The 17,248-nt window shown below is 29.0% G+C and overlaps 1 long non-coding RNA gene across 1 annotated transcript in view; it reads left to right on the plus strand.

Annotated features, from left to right (window-relative positions):
• The window catches only part of LOC148283729 (uncharacterized), a 333,010-nt gene that overhangs the window by 264,754 nt on the left and 51,008 nt on the right, over positions 1-17,248 (plus strand). Inside the window, exon 2 of the long non-coding RNA XR_015825519.1 lies at positions 2,927-3,155. This is a non-coding gene — a long non-coding RNA (uncharacterized LOC148283729). The remainder of the gene's footprint in view (positions 1-2,926; positions 3,156-17,248) is intronic.

The raw sequence follows: 17,248 nt of genomic DNA on the forward strand, positions 1-17,248 counted from the left end.
AAATTCAAATGTTTGTTAGTATTAAAGCAGTGAGAGATTTTGCTCTTAATGTTATAATCAATCATACTTAGCCAGTATTATTTATTTATGTTTTATGAAGTTAGTTCATTACATCTTAAGAACTAATATAAACTTTGAATAACATTACAATGTTTTTATCAACATTTCTCAATAACATATTTAAAAAAAATAAAAAAAATATTTTGATATTTTCTATCTCCTTTATTTCTTCGGGTAACTCATTGTACAGCTTTAATCCCTATTACGTATTTTTTTTGCTATTAAAATCATTATTTTACTTTGCTTTTTTTCACATACTCTTTACTTTCAATTATTATTTTATTGCTATGATTATCATGTCAATAAATTTACGTTTACCTGTTATTTTAATAAATAATTAATATTTGTTTTGATTTTTATTCAATATTCTTCATTATGCTGTATACAAAAATCCGAGAAGGAATTAGGGTGCGGGCCAGGCGGTTAGAACAAAAAATGTTGAAGTCCCATAGTTATTTGAAAGTCCTTATTTTAAATGTTTTTTTCTTAAAAATTCTTTTCGAAAGCCTATAGATCCAAAAAAACAGCAATAAATTATGTATTTACTTCAAGATATAAATTGGAAACAGTTTTACAACTTCAAACCGCTCTCCTGAACAATTTACTAAATGTAATTTCCAGCATTTCAGCTAAAAGGTAACGATATACAAAATGGGATCGGTGTCGCGATGATTCTCTGTGAGAAAACATAAAATACTTTATTTATTTTTTTGTGACCCAAAAAACGCAATATGTTTATTGTCTCTCCAAGCCAATTAAACTTATTGATGATGTTTTTATCTAAGAAACGAACCACAAATTGCAGAAACAAACCATATCTCTTCTTTTTTATTTACGGCTGACTCTTACTGATAAAAATCTTCTGTTTCTTACGCAATAGACATAAATCTTTCGAAATCTCTAGAGGTTTTATTTTTTTGTAATATCTCTGTGTTAAGAAATAAGACCAGAAAAAAGATGTATACTCTTAAGTTAACTTTACATTTTTCATTACAAAATAAGTATTGCAAAAGTAGAAACTATTTTACATTGTTCAGAATTTGAAACAGTACTTTTGTCAAATAATTATTTACGAAGATTTAGAAAATTCCCCTTTTAATGGTTATTATTTATTTAAACACTTAATTTACATATGCAGTTTACTTACATTTGCATAAGGGCGGGCATATTACCTTAAGGCAATTTATTCCAACCTACCCAAACCGTTCGATTTGAGAAAATCAGTGGTATATAAGCATATTGTCGGTATAAAATAATATCTTCATTATAAAACAAAACATTGATGTATATATTTTACAAATAAAAAATAACTAAATATCTAAACTATTCAATAAAGTAATGGGGGGGATTAAGAGGAAGAAAAGAGGGAAGTCAACAATGTGACAACAAATGTGACATTCGTTTGAAAATGCCCTAATAAGGCGAAACAATTGTCACGAAGTTTTTATTTTTATATGTTTATATTTGTAAAAATAAAATAAAGTGTTCAGTAGACTCAAATCAGTGTTTGATTTCTAATTATATAAAAAAAAAGAAATATTGTTTATATGGTTTTTAATTATTTTATTCTTATTATGAATCGCTTTTTTAATTTCAAAGATTTCTAAGTTGTCTAATTTTAATATTTTATTTTACCATGAAGTACTTTTAATCCAGTGTCTTTATTAAAGTTATGATTAATTTTTATCAAATAGTTTGCGAATTCAGAAAAATCATTATTATTTTAACACCTGAAGTGTTTTTTTACTCTAAGAATATTAAAAATCTTTTTGTTTTTCCAGTGTAGATTAAATTGCATTACATTACAATTTAATTCGTATATTCCAGATTTAATATATTAATGGACTTTGTCTTTGTGATTTTCTATCAATGTCCTATATTATTAGTTGTGTAGAATGCAGGTTAAATGTTTGATGGTGGGGAATTAGATAATTTATTTATTTATTTTACTTTCGGTTTAGTTTTTTTTCTCTTAGAATATTATTAAAGTTCTTGAAATAAAAAAAATAGTTGATTGATAAACTTGGCATGTAATATAATATAAAAACTTCACTGGTCCATTAAAATTAAGTCACTTGTATGAGTATACATAGAGTTAAAACTATGAAGTTGTACTGTACGTTTCCTCAATAAAATGATTTTTTTAAATGCATGACGCAAAATGTAGTCGCATACATAAAACAAAAATCCTCAATTTACATACAGTAGAAGTCTTCTCTACCCCCGTAATAAGATTCAAAATAGCACTCCTGGCCTGTTGTGGCGCAAAAACAAAAATAAAGTTTTGCTTACTATCGATCACCATTATTTTTTTTTCAAAGTTTCAAACAAGTCTCCTTTGTTTTCTTATTCCTGAATCAGAGATTTCCGTACTCAGGATAAGCCCGAAGGACGTTGTTATGAATAATGCCTTTTCCCCGACTACGCTCCGCCTGGAAGAACTGCGTAAATAATTAAAATGTTGCTGTGTTTGTATCATTTAAAATAGACAACTAACTCTCGAGCTATACAATATTTAGACTCTTTACGTAAAAAGGTTCATTGATTTTATTTATTATTGCAAATTTCTTCTTAAAAAAAAAACTTATAATATTAAAAAACTAACAATATATTTTTTTTAAATGACCTCAGTAGAAAAATGGAATAAAGAGGAAAAGGGTATGGAGGATAGATTAAGAAAGAAAAAAATGTTTTTTTGGACTTGATTTAAACAGATATATTGTAGAAACTTCTTTGATGATCGATGTGAGATGATTCCAAGGTAGAAGGTAGGAAAAACACTGATATCAAATGATAAAAATGTGATATTTAATATGTCTTTCTTTTATTGGTTTAATTGTATTAATTTTGGTTCATTTTGTTTCAGATCAGGAGTGAACTGCTCATGTGATATCATATTTTTTTTAATCAACGTCAATTTGACAGTTTCATATGTAAACGAAACTACGCTCTAAAAAATAAGTATTTTCAAACGAATCAATAAAAGTGAGAAATTACGAATTTCGTAGCAATTAAAATAATTTCAAAATATTGTGAGGAATTTAATCAGGATCGACAAATCTACAAAGCTGTGTAAATACGACAATTCACACGAGGTAAGAAATTATTTTATTTTATTAAAAAAATAATAATTTGGAGATGAAGAAATGTTGTAAATAAAAATAAAATGTTACTGTGTTTGTATTCTTTGTAATAAAAAAAAACGGCTGACTTGTTGAAATAGGTTTGATGATGAAATACTTCCAAAATTATTGCAACAGAGAGAGAACACATTGTTGAGAAGGAAATATGTAAGTCTACGCAATTTCAGGGCTTATGACTTGTCATTGGCTGGTTTGAGCCAAGATGAAGCCATGGTGTAGCCAAGGTGGAAATGCTAACTTCTGGGAATGTTTTCAATTTAGGAACAGAAACAGTATTTGGAAATATCACAATATCATTTGAACATTGTTTTTGTTTACATAAAAACTGATTTAGTATATAAAATGGCACTTAACCCACCACTCCTCTATTTTTTATGAAAAACAATTGTTTTCAAGTTCACTTGTTTTCGAATATGATCAACCGTGTCTTTTAAAGTACACTTGTCAACAATATTATTTTTTGAGCGCGCCGTTCGTCTTTTAATTTCAGTTTTATTCCGCTAACCGTCAAAAAATCCGCCGTCAAAGGTCCGTGGTTCGAACCCCAACTTTTTTCTCATTTTCTAATAGTGAGTTATATACAACTCGTTGAAAATTGCCCTCAAAATGAAATATTTGGGTAAATGAGGAAGTTCAGTGTCTTTTTTCATTTTTTTTATTTGTTAATAGAATATTAAACTAAGCCAATGTTTTTATTATTATTTTTCATCGTATTATCAGCGCTATGATTCTTTGAAGTTTTGTATTTCTAAAATAACTACGCGTGTGACGTCAGATGTTGTTCTATGACAGTTCTTCCGATTAGTTAGTTTACGGTGACCAAACCGGATATCTTTCAATGCTATCATATAATTGGATAGTTCATATGAACCAGCGACGTCATTCAAAGTAGTGCTTATTAAAACATATTTTCTTTTTCGTACATTTTAAAGAAATTTAACCGTACAATTTAATGCTCTAATTTTTACCGCGCGCAAGAAAACGTTTTTTGTATCCAATTTTCCGTGGGGCTGAAGTTCCTCGTTGTAAAAACGCAGATATTTTTTGGCTCTTAAAAACAAAAAAAAGGTTAAGAATATACCCTTGAAACGACAAAAAAACCCACTCCGAAAAAATGTAAATAATGTGAGATTTTTAGAATCAGTATCAAAGAGTAATGTGAAAATAAAATATTAATACAGTCAAAATTTAACGTAAACATCACATAAAATTGTGGGCCAAAAGTAATAAGTTACATTCAATTAGTCTTATCATTTAGATTTCGCTAATAAAATTTGGCGTTTAGTATTTGATACTTCACAAATATTTTGAAGGAATTCGCTTTTGTCGTAGAGGGGATAGTCAAAGTACAATTATGATCTACGAATGAAACTTAACGACATCAAAAAATGTTCCAATTATTAAACTTCACAAATCACTTCATCATTTGCTAAATTTACAAATATACGTACTCCGGTATTAACATGTTTTCAAATAATTGTTTATTTCTTTTACGTAATGGGAAACGCTAATGTAAATATATGTATTTGATTAATGTTAAAAATTGTATTTAGATGAAATATTTTTTATTTATTTGTTATTAATAAAAAAAAAAATTAAAAAATGTTAGATATTATCACATAAATACGTCCTCCACAGTGGTCCTTACATTATATTTGATGCTAACATAACAATCCCATTCTCAGGGGAATATCCAAAACCCTTTCTCGGGAGTAAACCAAATATAAGTAAATATTGCCTTGTGCTTATTACGTTCCCCAAAAATAAACGTTGAGTAAAGTTGTAATAAATATGTTGGTTTTAACGTGTTATTTTGTACTTTGGATGTGATATGCGATTAAAGTATGCCGTAAATTGATCTATTTTGCAGGTTATACAAAGTCTTTATTCAAAACATAAACATTTTTACAGTTTTTTACAAAAAACTTTAAAAAATACTCACAAGTCTCGATAAATCGCTTTTCAAGCAATTTGTCACCAGGTACTCAAACTTGGGCCTTACTCATAAACTTGGCGTAAAGTTCCGCCTAAGTATTGTGAAATAATTCGAATTGAAATACCATCCTCAATCTACCACTAAAATAAGGATGGTATTTTCATCCACGCCGAGTTTATGAGTAAGGCCCACAATCAATATTATTATTGAAAAACTAAATAAAACGGATACGAAGGCAAAAATGCAAGGAAATAATAGTATAGTAAAAATGTCTGTAGAAATATACTTTATAAAATCCAGAGTTTAAAGAAAAAGTAGATCCAAAGATATTCCTTCTATAATATAATAGGTACAAGCAGCAAAAGTCCCGGATACTTAGATTCCCGATACAAACATCTACTGAAGAAACATTCCACAAATCACAACTTATGACATCAAAATAAGTTTGTTGTAACTTCTGGGAGTACAAAAAAAAATTTGTATTAATTTTTTTTTTAAAAGTAATTTTATGCCAAAACTACTCGCTTACAGATTAAAAAACTATTCTTACTCAAATGAAAGACATAACCCCAACAATTTAACACATACAAATAATACAATCACTAGATCCTCAACACAAAGACAACTTGAACAAATACAAACTAATACCACTTTCGAACAAAGGGATTTTGAGTATTATGTAATTAAAATCTAAAACCTACTTCCACTGTCTATTAAAACAATAATAAATGATAATTATGTTCAGAAAGGCTGTAAAAAAATGAAAAGTGGAGTTGGGTAAAACTAAAATAAATTGTCTCATTCGCCCAAAACAATATTGCTCCACAAATGTATATTTTATGTTATGTTTTCGTTCTTTTATTGTACGTTTTTAAGAATAAATAATAAAGGTGTACATAAATAAAATTTAAACTTATATACGTAGTGTTTAAAGCTGTCCGAATATTTTGTTAATTATATATGTATATTAAGTCTTCTTTGTTTATTCTCACGTGTAAAATTTTTTTTTAAAAAATATATTGTTAAGTATCCTCGGCACGGGTAACCCCAGTGAGGTCATATTATTTAATTATAAATCTTTATTTATAATAGAAAAAAATAATAATAAAACAAATATAAAAATCATTACAAAAAATCTCTCTCCCAACCAATTGCGCAACATATCGGTACAACATTTTATTTAAATTCGGACAATTTTTAAGGTCATTTAAATAAACGTCAATTCTTTGCGTGCTTTTCATAAAAGAGGTCCGTCCTCTGGTTCTTTCAAGGAAGACTCTAAAGAAAATTTTATTAAAGTAAAGTAAAATAAAATATAATGTCTATAATATCAATTATACGAACAAAATGGCCGTCTTTGTTATTCAGAATTCTCATAATTTTATTAGTTTGTTAAGTCGTTTTCACGATCAGTTATTTTAAAACTTACCACATGGCCTTCTTTGTTCCCTGTTGTATCCTACAGTGAGTTTTGTATTAATATTATAATATTGTATTTTGATATAAACAACTGCTTTTTATTTATACAACAGCAGATTCCAACAAAAATCTAAAAACCCAGCATTAAATCCTTCACAAATAATACAAGTTACTAGATACTACACCCTGATGCTGCAAAAAATAAATACAACCTTCGGTCGAAGACTATTGGCCTACTACTCGGTTTTAGTGTACAATCTACTACCATTTTTAATAAGGACAATTAGTAAGTTCTCACGATATAAAATTGCTATTAAGAAATGGATAGTGGAGGTGGGTTGCACACGGATCGATGAGTGGATCAAGTCGAATAGGTAAAACGTGTGTACTGTTTATGAAATTTGGTCTATTGGTCTATATGATTTAATTTTTTTTATTATTATTTTAGTTTACATTGTTTATTGTGTCAATGATAATAAGGTTAATTGGATTAATTACGTTTTTTTTATTATTATTGTTATGTTAACTTTGTTAAATAACTAATTTAAGGCATGTTTCACATTTTGTACAATGCTTCCCTCGGCCCGGTGAGGGAACATTATTCTGTATAAAAAAATACAAACAATCTAAAAGTATAAATAAAAAATAAAATGAAAAATGAATATTCCTGTTTCGCCATATAAACCATTCTTAATTTATTCCGTTTACAAGGTAGACACTAATTTTAACATAGAGACATTGTTATGCTCAGAATACGCCACCCGCTTAACTATTATCAATCTGCGTTTATATCGAATACATAGAATAGCGTTCATTAAATATTACATTTATTAAAAGTTGTATTTTATGTAAGTCAAGGGATTTTTCGGTGGAAGACGGAATTTTTAAACAGTTTTTTTTACACGCACATACATGTATTATTATACATTTAATAATAAGCATTAACTATAGGGTATCAAGACATGAAACAACAATGTAATCCTACCTTAAGGCTACCTGGAGGCATCCGCAATATTCGAGTCAAACATTGTCCTATCCTCACTGAGTGATGCAAAGGGCACTATATTGGTACTTCTATGCAGAGTGTTTTGATCATTTTCTACATAAAGACAAGATGATCAGACTTAAGCTTTAGGTGAAGTCTCGGGACAACAAAAGATTACAGCGTTAAACAATATTTTTAACCTGTATTTCACGTCATGTCAGGAATTGAACGCGGCATCTTAACCATTGTAGATAAACTCGCAAACTATTACTACGAGGAAAACGAATCACTAGTCAATTTCTTTTTTCGAGATTTTCACCCTAAAGTAGCCATCGAATCAAAAACACTCATCCTGAATCATCATCATCATTCCCTTTCCACAGCTAATGGTGCACAGGGCACTGCATTAGTACACCAATCGCAGCGTATTGTGATTCTTTTCGTTGCATGAATGTAAGATGATCGGTCTAACGCTTCAGGGACCAGTCTAGGTACTATGAAATATTCTAGTGTCAGAACACCCTTTTAAATAAATATTCCATATTAATCATGTCGGGAATCGAACCCGAGACTTCTTGAATAGTAGGCAAACGCACTGACCATTACACCACGAGACCAACAGCAAGTAGCAAGTTAGTAAAAAGGAATTGTGTGACATCCTAAATTTTGATTCTATTTTACACAAATAATTGTTTTCCGCATCCGCTCGGATACCAACTGTTTCCGAGTTTATACAGCTGACATATTTCAACCACATAATTAAAATCAAAGAAAATTCATTTTATTTTGATTGATAAATGCCATTTTGTGCTTGATTCCAGTCCCCTGTAACAATTTAATGAACCTTAGTTGTTTATGCTTTATCTTTCAAAAAATCTAATAACTTGGCGAAAAATCTGTCAAATACATCAACAACCCTACCAGAATTTCTACATTTTGAGTATTTTCCAACCCCCAAGGGTTTTTATCTACGTGTATATAAAATACACAGTCAGAACATCGACGGGGCACGCTAACCATGGGTAGATGTTAAAGGTTAGTAGAGTATCAAATATCCCTTGGAAAATATTGAATAATAAGAGAAACTACATTAGCGCCAAAATTGTTACTATCGATCCAGCTACTTGTTTTCTTTAGTGGGGAATGTTCTTAAAATGATTTATTATGTATGGTTTTAATTTTTTAACTTTTTATTATTCAACAATGTTTCGAGTTTGTCCAAATTTTTGTAGACAAGAACAAGGAAGGACATCAACAGATGAAAGAATTGAAGGAATATAGATGTTCGAATATGGGCAGAATAGTGAATGTTACGCAGTGTGTAAAGTGGACACTTAAAATAGCCATTGACAGGTCATAAGCCCTGTAGATGCCTAGACTTCTTTATTACCTTCTCTTAAATGTTCTTCATCTCTGTTGTAACATGTTTTTATTGTTGTCAGGTTTAGAAATTTAGACCTGTATTAAGGTGCGTACTGAGTTTTGTTTGTGCTATTGTGCTGTGTTGTCTTTTCTAACCTTTTGCATTTCATTTCAGAGTTCATACTGAATCATTAGGGTTAACATAATTTATAATTTTAAAACGTAGAGATCGCTGAATGATAAAATTGGCTAAATGTGTATATTGAGGGACTACCAGAATAATAAAACTCATAGTATAAGAGCACTCTTGTACATACAGGTTCGATTATCCTGAAAACCGGCTTTGGTTAAACACCACGTAGAAACGGAGCATAAGTTTTCGGGCGAGCTTGTAATTTTCAGGAGACCAAAAAGCCATCAAACTTTATGAGTTGAATAAGTGATCGAGATTAATAAACAACCTGACAATGTAAACAGAAATGATGGGTTTGCGATTAAAATTATCCTGGTACCTAGTAACTAACATTTAAGAAAAGCACACACGTTGAAACAATACAGATTTAAAATTAACAATCTGAATACACCAATGACTGTGACACAGTAAAAATCTAAAGTCTTTTAAATTAAATAAATAAATACCCAAAAATTACTAAATATTGCTATCCGAAATAAATTTTTATTAAAAAAATTCAAATCAGAATACAGAGCCTTAATTCTCACATAGCATAGATTTAGTGATATTAAACCATGCTAACATTTCAACTGTTTAAATTACTGACCTATTATTACGTCAATAAATTTATTTCCCCCCGTTATAAATAATGTACTGTGCATCGTGTTTTCTACCCAAAGTTGAAAAAATCACATTAAACTTTTAAAAAGGGGATTTTGAATCTATAAAATACCAGTTAACCAATACAGATTGGTCGTTTTTATGCAACGATAACATTGAGCAATTTATAGTAAAACGGTATTCCGTATTTTTTCAATGTATAAATTCTTACATCCTTCCATTTTTTACACTTAAGAATAAAACTTATCCAATATGGTTTACTTACTATCTCATAAATCTAATTCACAAAAAAAATCCAACACAAAAAAATTCTAATAAGTCATTTATTAGAGGACTACGTTCGCTTCGCCAAAACTAGAAAAGAATGTAAGAACTTACTAAGATGTCGCTATAGATTTCACATTAATAACCTAGAAAATACCGCCGTGAATTCTAAAAATCTTTGGTTATAAAATAAATAAATAAATAACGATGGTAACGAATATTCACCCCAGATGTATTTAGATTTTCTAATTGCCTCCAGTACGGAAAAAAATATAAATCTTTTTGCGGACTTTTTTAGAGATGTTTACGACCAAGATATACCTGATAAAAGCATAACCCGAAAATATTTTAAAAACACTACCAACTGTTGCGTAACATATGATTTTGCAAAACTAAAATACTTTCTCTGGACATTAATAAATCTCTAATAACATTTCTCTAATATTAGTACAAAAATGTTCTCACGTAATTGCTAAGAATTTACTGTTAACTCATTTTATGTTAATAATGTATTTTTTTTATAACTTTTGTATACTTACATACAAATACGTATGTGTTGTTATTTTTTTTTTCTTTTTATAAATCCATGTTCTTATATTCTTTATCATTTTTACATAACTGAACTCATTAGGTATAATGTTTTATTTTATGTTGTTAATGGCACTTGACAAGATGAAGTTCAAATTATTATATTGACAGAAATAAAAGTACCTACCTTCTTTGTTTCTAAACATTTCAGAGTACATTTCGTTTGATTCACGTATTTGTTATACAAAATACTACAATTTTCGAATTACAACATGTATTTATTCATATCAACTTTTTCAATTATTTTAATTAAAGTGACAAAATTTATATTCTGTTTTAACACACCAAAATGTTTTATCTTAAAAACGTTACAGAAAAATCGTCGGTATTATGATTTCATTATTAACATTCAAAGATGCTCAGCGCAACGTATGGTACTCCAATTTCAGTATATCAACAATCATTTGAAAATGGTGATCAGTCTTACGCATCAAATGGCAGTTCAGAAACTATAAAATATTGCAATAAAAAGCTACATATTTAGCAAATTAGTAAACCGGGAACTTAGGCATTGCATCGTGGATAAATATGATAAAAAATAGACAGTCATCTTCTTCAGCCTTATTTTCTCCATTGCTATGTAAAAGCCTCTTCTTTCTCTATTCTTTCATATAACCACCCGCTTTTTTCACCCACGTTTTACCGGCTATCGAGGCTGTGTCATCGATCCATCTTTTCTGTGGCCATCTATACTTCTTGTGTTTGCCCGTGGTCTCCATTTTATTATTTTGGGTGTCCACTTGCCATTGGCCTCGCCAAATGTGTTGCCCACCGTCATTTTAATTTTGCTACACGATCCATGATATCCGCGACGGTAAAAAATAGACAAGATCGCGGATTAATCGCCATGATTTTCTTTTTTCAGAATTTTTAGCTGAAAGAAATCATAGACCTGAAAATACTCCTCTAGATCTCTATTTACATTTCACATACATAGCTGCATTATATATTCCGCTTATTTATTTGTATTGAAAATTAATAATGAAGCATCCTGTAAAATTACATTTAGTTTCCAAACGACATAACGAATTTTTGGCAATGTTTTATCATGATCCGCTCTTTAATATCAGACAAAGCTACCATTATTTTCTTCGAAATAAGTTTCATATTGAGGTTAAGACTTCCTTCTTGAGTCCTGCGGAGACCTGAATACAAATTAAGTTAGCAAAATATCTCATTAAATGAAGGAATTTTTCTCCAAGTAATAGGAGGAATTTTAATTTCACCTTTACGTGCCGAATTCTTGACTTCACTGCATTCATCAAGACTAAGGAGTATTAAACAAGATTTTTGAATAATTCAACCCTTACTAAAATTCGATGGTGCTCAAAACATTATAGTATGCGTGCGGTTACTTTACAATTATTTTTAAACGTTTTGCAATCTATTGTAAATCAAGATTAATTAACCTAATACACCCGTGTTCAAGATAAATCATACTTTGCAGATCACAAAAATTACTTAATTTAAAAAAAAAGAATTAAACTAACGTAGATAAATGATAAATACAAATTCATACCTGCCTTATTATTTTTTGAGATTGTAGAATAACCATTTTAGAAATGTCGTTGCTCGCGAAACTAGTGCATTTACTGCAAATTATCAAATTGAATAATTATGTTCATTTCTATCTTGAGAGCAAGACTTTAGTTGGATTAAAAAAAAAATACTTTAAGGGATCCGTTCTTGGAAAACTCGATTAATTGGCTACTATAAAGAAAAACACGAATTGCGTACTTTTTAATAAATGCTTTTAAACGCGCTTGTTGTTGCACGCACTTTTTGCAAAACGTTTTTTTTTATTAATTCATTTGAAAAAACAGCCTTAACTCGTTAGAAGCGCTAACGTTGTGAAACATTTCAAAGTAGATTAATATGATGTAACTTTGTTTTTTATGCCCCGTTTTATTTTTCAATTTATAAACTGATTTCGGTAACACATTGCCTTTTTCAGAATTTATTACAAACAAAGTGGATGTAATTAACCTCGAAAAAGGCAATATATTTCTAAAGCCAGTTTGTTAAGTAATTCAAAAATAAAGTAATACAGTAATTTAATTTTAATCCATCAAAAAAATCATGCTTTCATTTTGTATGTATTCTCAGAAATATGCTTATATGATTGATTTATATATATTTTCATATGCATGTCTTTGAAAGTAGCAAACATGGATTCATTAATTAGAATAATCTAAAATAATTAATAGGTATCTGAAAAATAGCTAATATCACTGTAAAAGAAACTTTAATAAACATAAAAACAAAAATAACACTATCTCTAAGTTAGTTGCTAACAAATGTTAACTGTATTATAAAGCTTAATTTACTTTTTACCTAAGTAAAATTCTTATGACTTGAACATTGCATTTTCCGTCAAAATCATAAGCTTTCAATTGTAAGAAAGCAATTGACAAAGATGATTCACACTATCAGTAATGCATTTGACCAAACCTTATTATTCCGTGACAAAGGACTTACTAATATTTCTGTCGCTCAACTCTACAATGGACCTTGGTAAATAGATGTCAGGGAGTTCATGGTGCAACGAACCGAGTGCCGACAGGGTTGTTTTATGGCTGACGTCACACCGTGTACCCGTGATGTCATTATATCCTCAACCTACTTTTGGCTACAGGATATTTCAGGAAAATATTAGGGAGGCTTCGTTGCAGGAAGTCGTTTGTTATCAGACTCCATTAACACACTTTGTGTCGAAAATATTAAATTATGAAAGCTTTTATGGAGGTAATGCCACAAAAATATTTCTGTTTAGGCGGTAGCAAAATGTTTTTTTCTTCGTTTGTTTGAAAAACCTTGATAATGTATATTTATTAGTAAAAAAATATATTCCATGAAATCTCTGATTATTTGTAAGGATTTTTGATTAGGCATCTCATTTGGGAACGAGCAACAGACAATTTTTCAATTACCAACGCTTTCGAATTTATCAAAGGTAATTTTGAAACTACATCAGTTGATGTAGAGACTCGCTCGCAGTTAAATAAACATTGGACGTTGAACATATCTAAATATATTGTGACAAATTAGCAAAAAAGGGTCAAAATGTATCGCAATAAAAATTGAATGACTTTCAGACTTATAGATTCATTGTTTTTTATTTTCATTTATTCTTAAGGGCGATAAAATACGAAGTATGCAAACGCCCCGAATCAGCTGGTTAAAGTTGATTTCGTGGAAAAAGTCATACATTAATGGACCTTTTGTATCATTTGCGTGAAACGGAAACACCAGACGGGCTTCTGATTGAAATAATAATTAAATTGATATCAAATCAGGATAATCTTCCAACGGATCATATCCTGACAATCGTAACTCAAACATGATTGTCAAATGTGCTTACCTTTTAATTTCACAGCATAATAAAACAAATTTTTAAAAATAACTTTATTTCTTAGTTTCTCGTGTAATGAAATAAATTACGCATTACTCGTTTATAATTACTCCATGTTACAAAAACGTAACTCACCATTTGAAACTACGCGTCGTTAATCATTTCATACAAATTATAATATTACGAACAACTTTTCAGATTACTTTCAGGACTGTGTAGACGGTCTTAGCATAATGTTTGACCTCCATAAGTTGGTGTTACGAGAATAGTTATTAATACAAAGCGCTCTTTTCAGCGCAGTTATATCCAAAATTAACATTTTAGTTTGGGTTCTAAAAACACGCCCATGAAATAGGCGAACCTGTGAAATTTGCACGAAATTAATCACATGCGTGGTTTTTTATTTTTAGCGTCGAGTTTTTCACGCGATGTTGTACTTTTACACGCAAATTAATTTATTATTTTTTAAGTTTTGTTCTAAAACCATTTCTTTAAAAATATCAATGAAATTAATTCCTCGGATTTGTTTTATTTTCATTAATTCAATCAAAGAGCGCTTTTGCCTACGCGGGCATCTTCGAGACTACTAAAAAAAATTCAACTTGTATGCTTTATTTTTACAAGTTTTTGGGAGATAAAAAATTCGTGTATTTTTTTAGGGACAGATTATATATAATTACAAGAAGCTTTCCAAACAGCTTACTTATATTTAAGGAACCTTTGTTATGGGACTAAAATTGGCATTAAGAAATATTTATTATTCAAAAGTTGAGGAAAGAACAAAGAAAAAAAAACCCTCATCTAAAGTTCTCATCTCCCAAAAATCATAAATAAGTTGAATGTGTTCTTGGCGATTTACTAGTTCTGAAGATGCCTACTTAGGCAAAAGGGGTCATTGGTAAAACAAAATAAAACTTTACCATGGAATTTGGTATTTTTATCACAATCCTGAAATATGGAGTTTTTTTAAGACTTATACAAAAAACATCAATTTCATTTGTATAAGCCTTGGGGAAAATTGAAACGTCTATATTCGAAAAAAAAATCGTATATTGGTTAACGAAAATAAAATTTGAAATTAAATTCAACATGCCGTAGCTTGTAAAATGTATTTTCATCCTACAAAATAAACAAAAAATACAATACAACTATTTTTTTATTTTTATTTTTTATTTAACTTTTTGTCCATAATGTTATTTGTACATTGGCGGGCTTATTGCCAAATGGCAATTTCTTCCAACCAACCAATAAAATAAAAGTTTTATTTTTATAATTCAAGTTACAGAACATATTCAATAGAAAAAAAGATTAAAAAGCTAAAAGTATATAAAAATAGAAATAAACATATGTTTGTAAATAACTGATGTCAGTAAATATTAGTATAAAGCTTTTTACCGATTTTTTTTATTTTTACTGCTTTCAAAATGTGTTTGTTGCGAGGCATTTTTTAAAACTATTACACTGTCCTAGTTCTTGTATGTTCAACAGACTATTTTGAAATTTTACAAGACATTTTTTTTGTTTTTTAAGTCTTATAAGTAAATCCAGTAAGTGGAAATTGGCACTAAAAAAATGCTGAAAATACTAATTAATAGCGGAAAAAAAAATTTTTTTAGCTACATAGATGCGTTATAAGATAATAAACATATTGGTATTCATAACTCAATTTTGCTCAAAATTATCTATTAAATATACAAGAACTAGGGCAGCGATGTTTACAGCCGGAGGGTGTGTTTTAGTATTTGCATGTTAATTTAGTGAGTACCCTGATGAAGAGTCGGGTACTTTTTGAAACCGGTAGATATTAAAAAGTCGGTTGGTTGTAATACACTAAAGTAAACTTACATTAGTTAAAATATTGGACTAAAAAATTTGTGTTTTATGAATAAATAGTATTTGTTTAGTTTATTTGCGAACAAGCAACCATGTTTTATATAAATGATTCAATGCAATATTGAATTTTAATTTGATATAAAATTTTAGCAAGACTTTTTAGTAAAGCAATATATTTTGTTAAAGCGTGCTAAGGATTTATTTAAATAATATATAGGTGTTCATTACAGAGGTAGACATTAAAAAATATAATTAAAGACAAAATGTTTAAAAGCATGTGTATTTTATTAATTTAACTAGCTTCATAGTTTTACACCAAAATATTCCGAATAGTTTTAATAATTCTTTGGTCGAATCATTTTAAGTATGGATGCCTGAAGCTAATGTTTGATTAATTGTGACTGGAATATGGAACTTTAGGTTTATCGTGGTCAAAATACTATTGAGTTTTATTTCCTTTTGTTTCGATGTCAATATTTTTAAACAACATAAAATTAATTTAAAATATCACAATAATCAAACATTTACAAAAAATTACAAATATGTTTAAAAAACTGGTAGCTAGAGGTAACTATAACTACATAGTTATAAAAAAAAAACAAAAAAATAAGGTCATACGCTCAGACGTTGAAGTATTTGTGGGCATTTTTTCTAAATTGCGGTCTCTTGGTTGTTTTTAAGATGTATTTTTTTTCATGTATATTTTTTTATTTTATGGTATAAATTTGTAATAAAATAAACAAAAAAAAATTTCAACAGAGGGAAAACATTTTAACTAAAAACATAAATATTGGCGTTAACATTTATAAGCCCTTTATGACCTATCAATAGCTGTTTTTTTTTTTTTTTCATAAATTGACGGCATAAAATAAGTATACATATTCAATAAAGGGGAATCAATATAAAACTATTGAATAGAAATTGAAAACGGAGTGTTTTCTGTTGAGGAAATCCAGCCTGTCTGCAAACATTTGGACATACTCAAAACATTGTTGAAATTTTGAAAAATCACGTTGGGTTTAGTACTGCGGCTAACGCAATATATAGTAATAAGTGTTTGTATAGAGATGTATGATTAAAACGAGCATGCGATTCTGACCACAGAACATAAAATATAGTTTAACAAATTAATGGTGGAAACATAAAAACTCGCAAGTAAAAACCGTGTCCTTGACGTCATCAACGCTATTAAATAAATTCTTGCTAGCACGTGAGCACTAATTTTCATACATTTTTAAAACCTTACATGGTTTTTGACTGGATAAAAGCATAAAAATACTTTTTTTTTCAATTCTGTGTTGACACTTAACTAACTCTAAAAGCAAAGTCAGAAGAAAACAAAATTTTACTTTCTTTTATTCATTCTCTGGTGAATTTTTATTTGTTTTGTCAATGTTAGACATCAATTTAAGACAAAAAATCATAGAAAACTAATGATAAATTAACTTGACGGATATTTTTAGTTGCATGGTGAAATATTATTGCGTATTAACTAGCTGACATTAAAACAAAA

Source organism: Micrasema longulum, unplaced genomic scaffold, assembly GCF_059751315.1.
Source record: "Micrasema longulum isolate JH-2025_06_02 unplaced genomic scaffold, ASM5975131v1 h1tg000207l, whole genome shotgun sequence".
NCBI lineage: Eukaryota > Metazoa > Arthropoda > Insecta > Trichoptera > Brachycentridae > Micrasema > Micrasema longulum.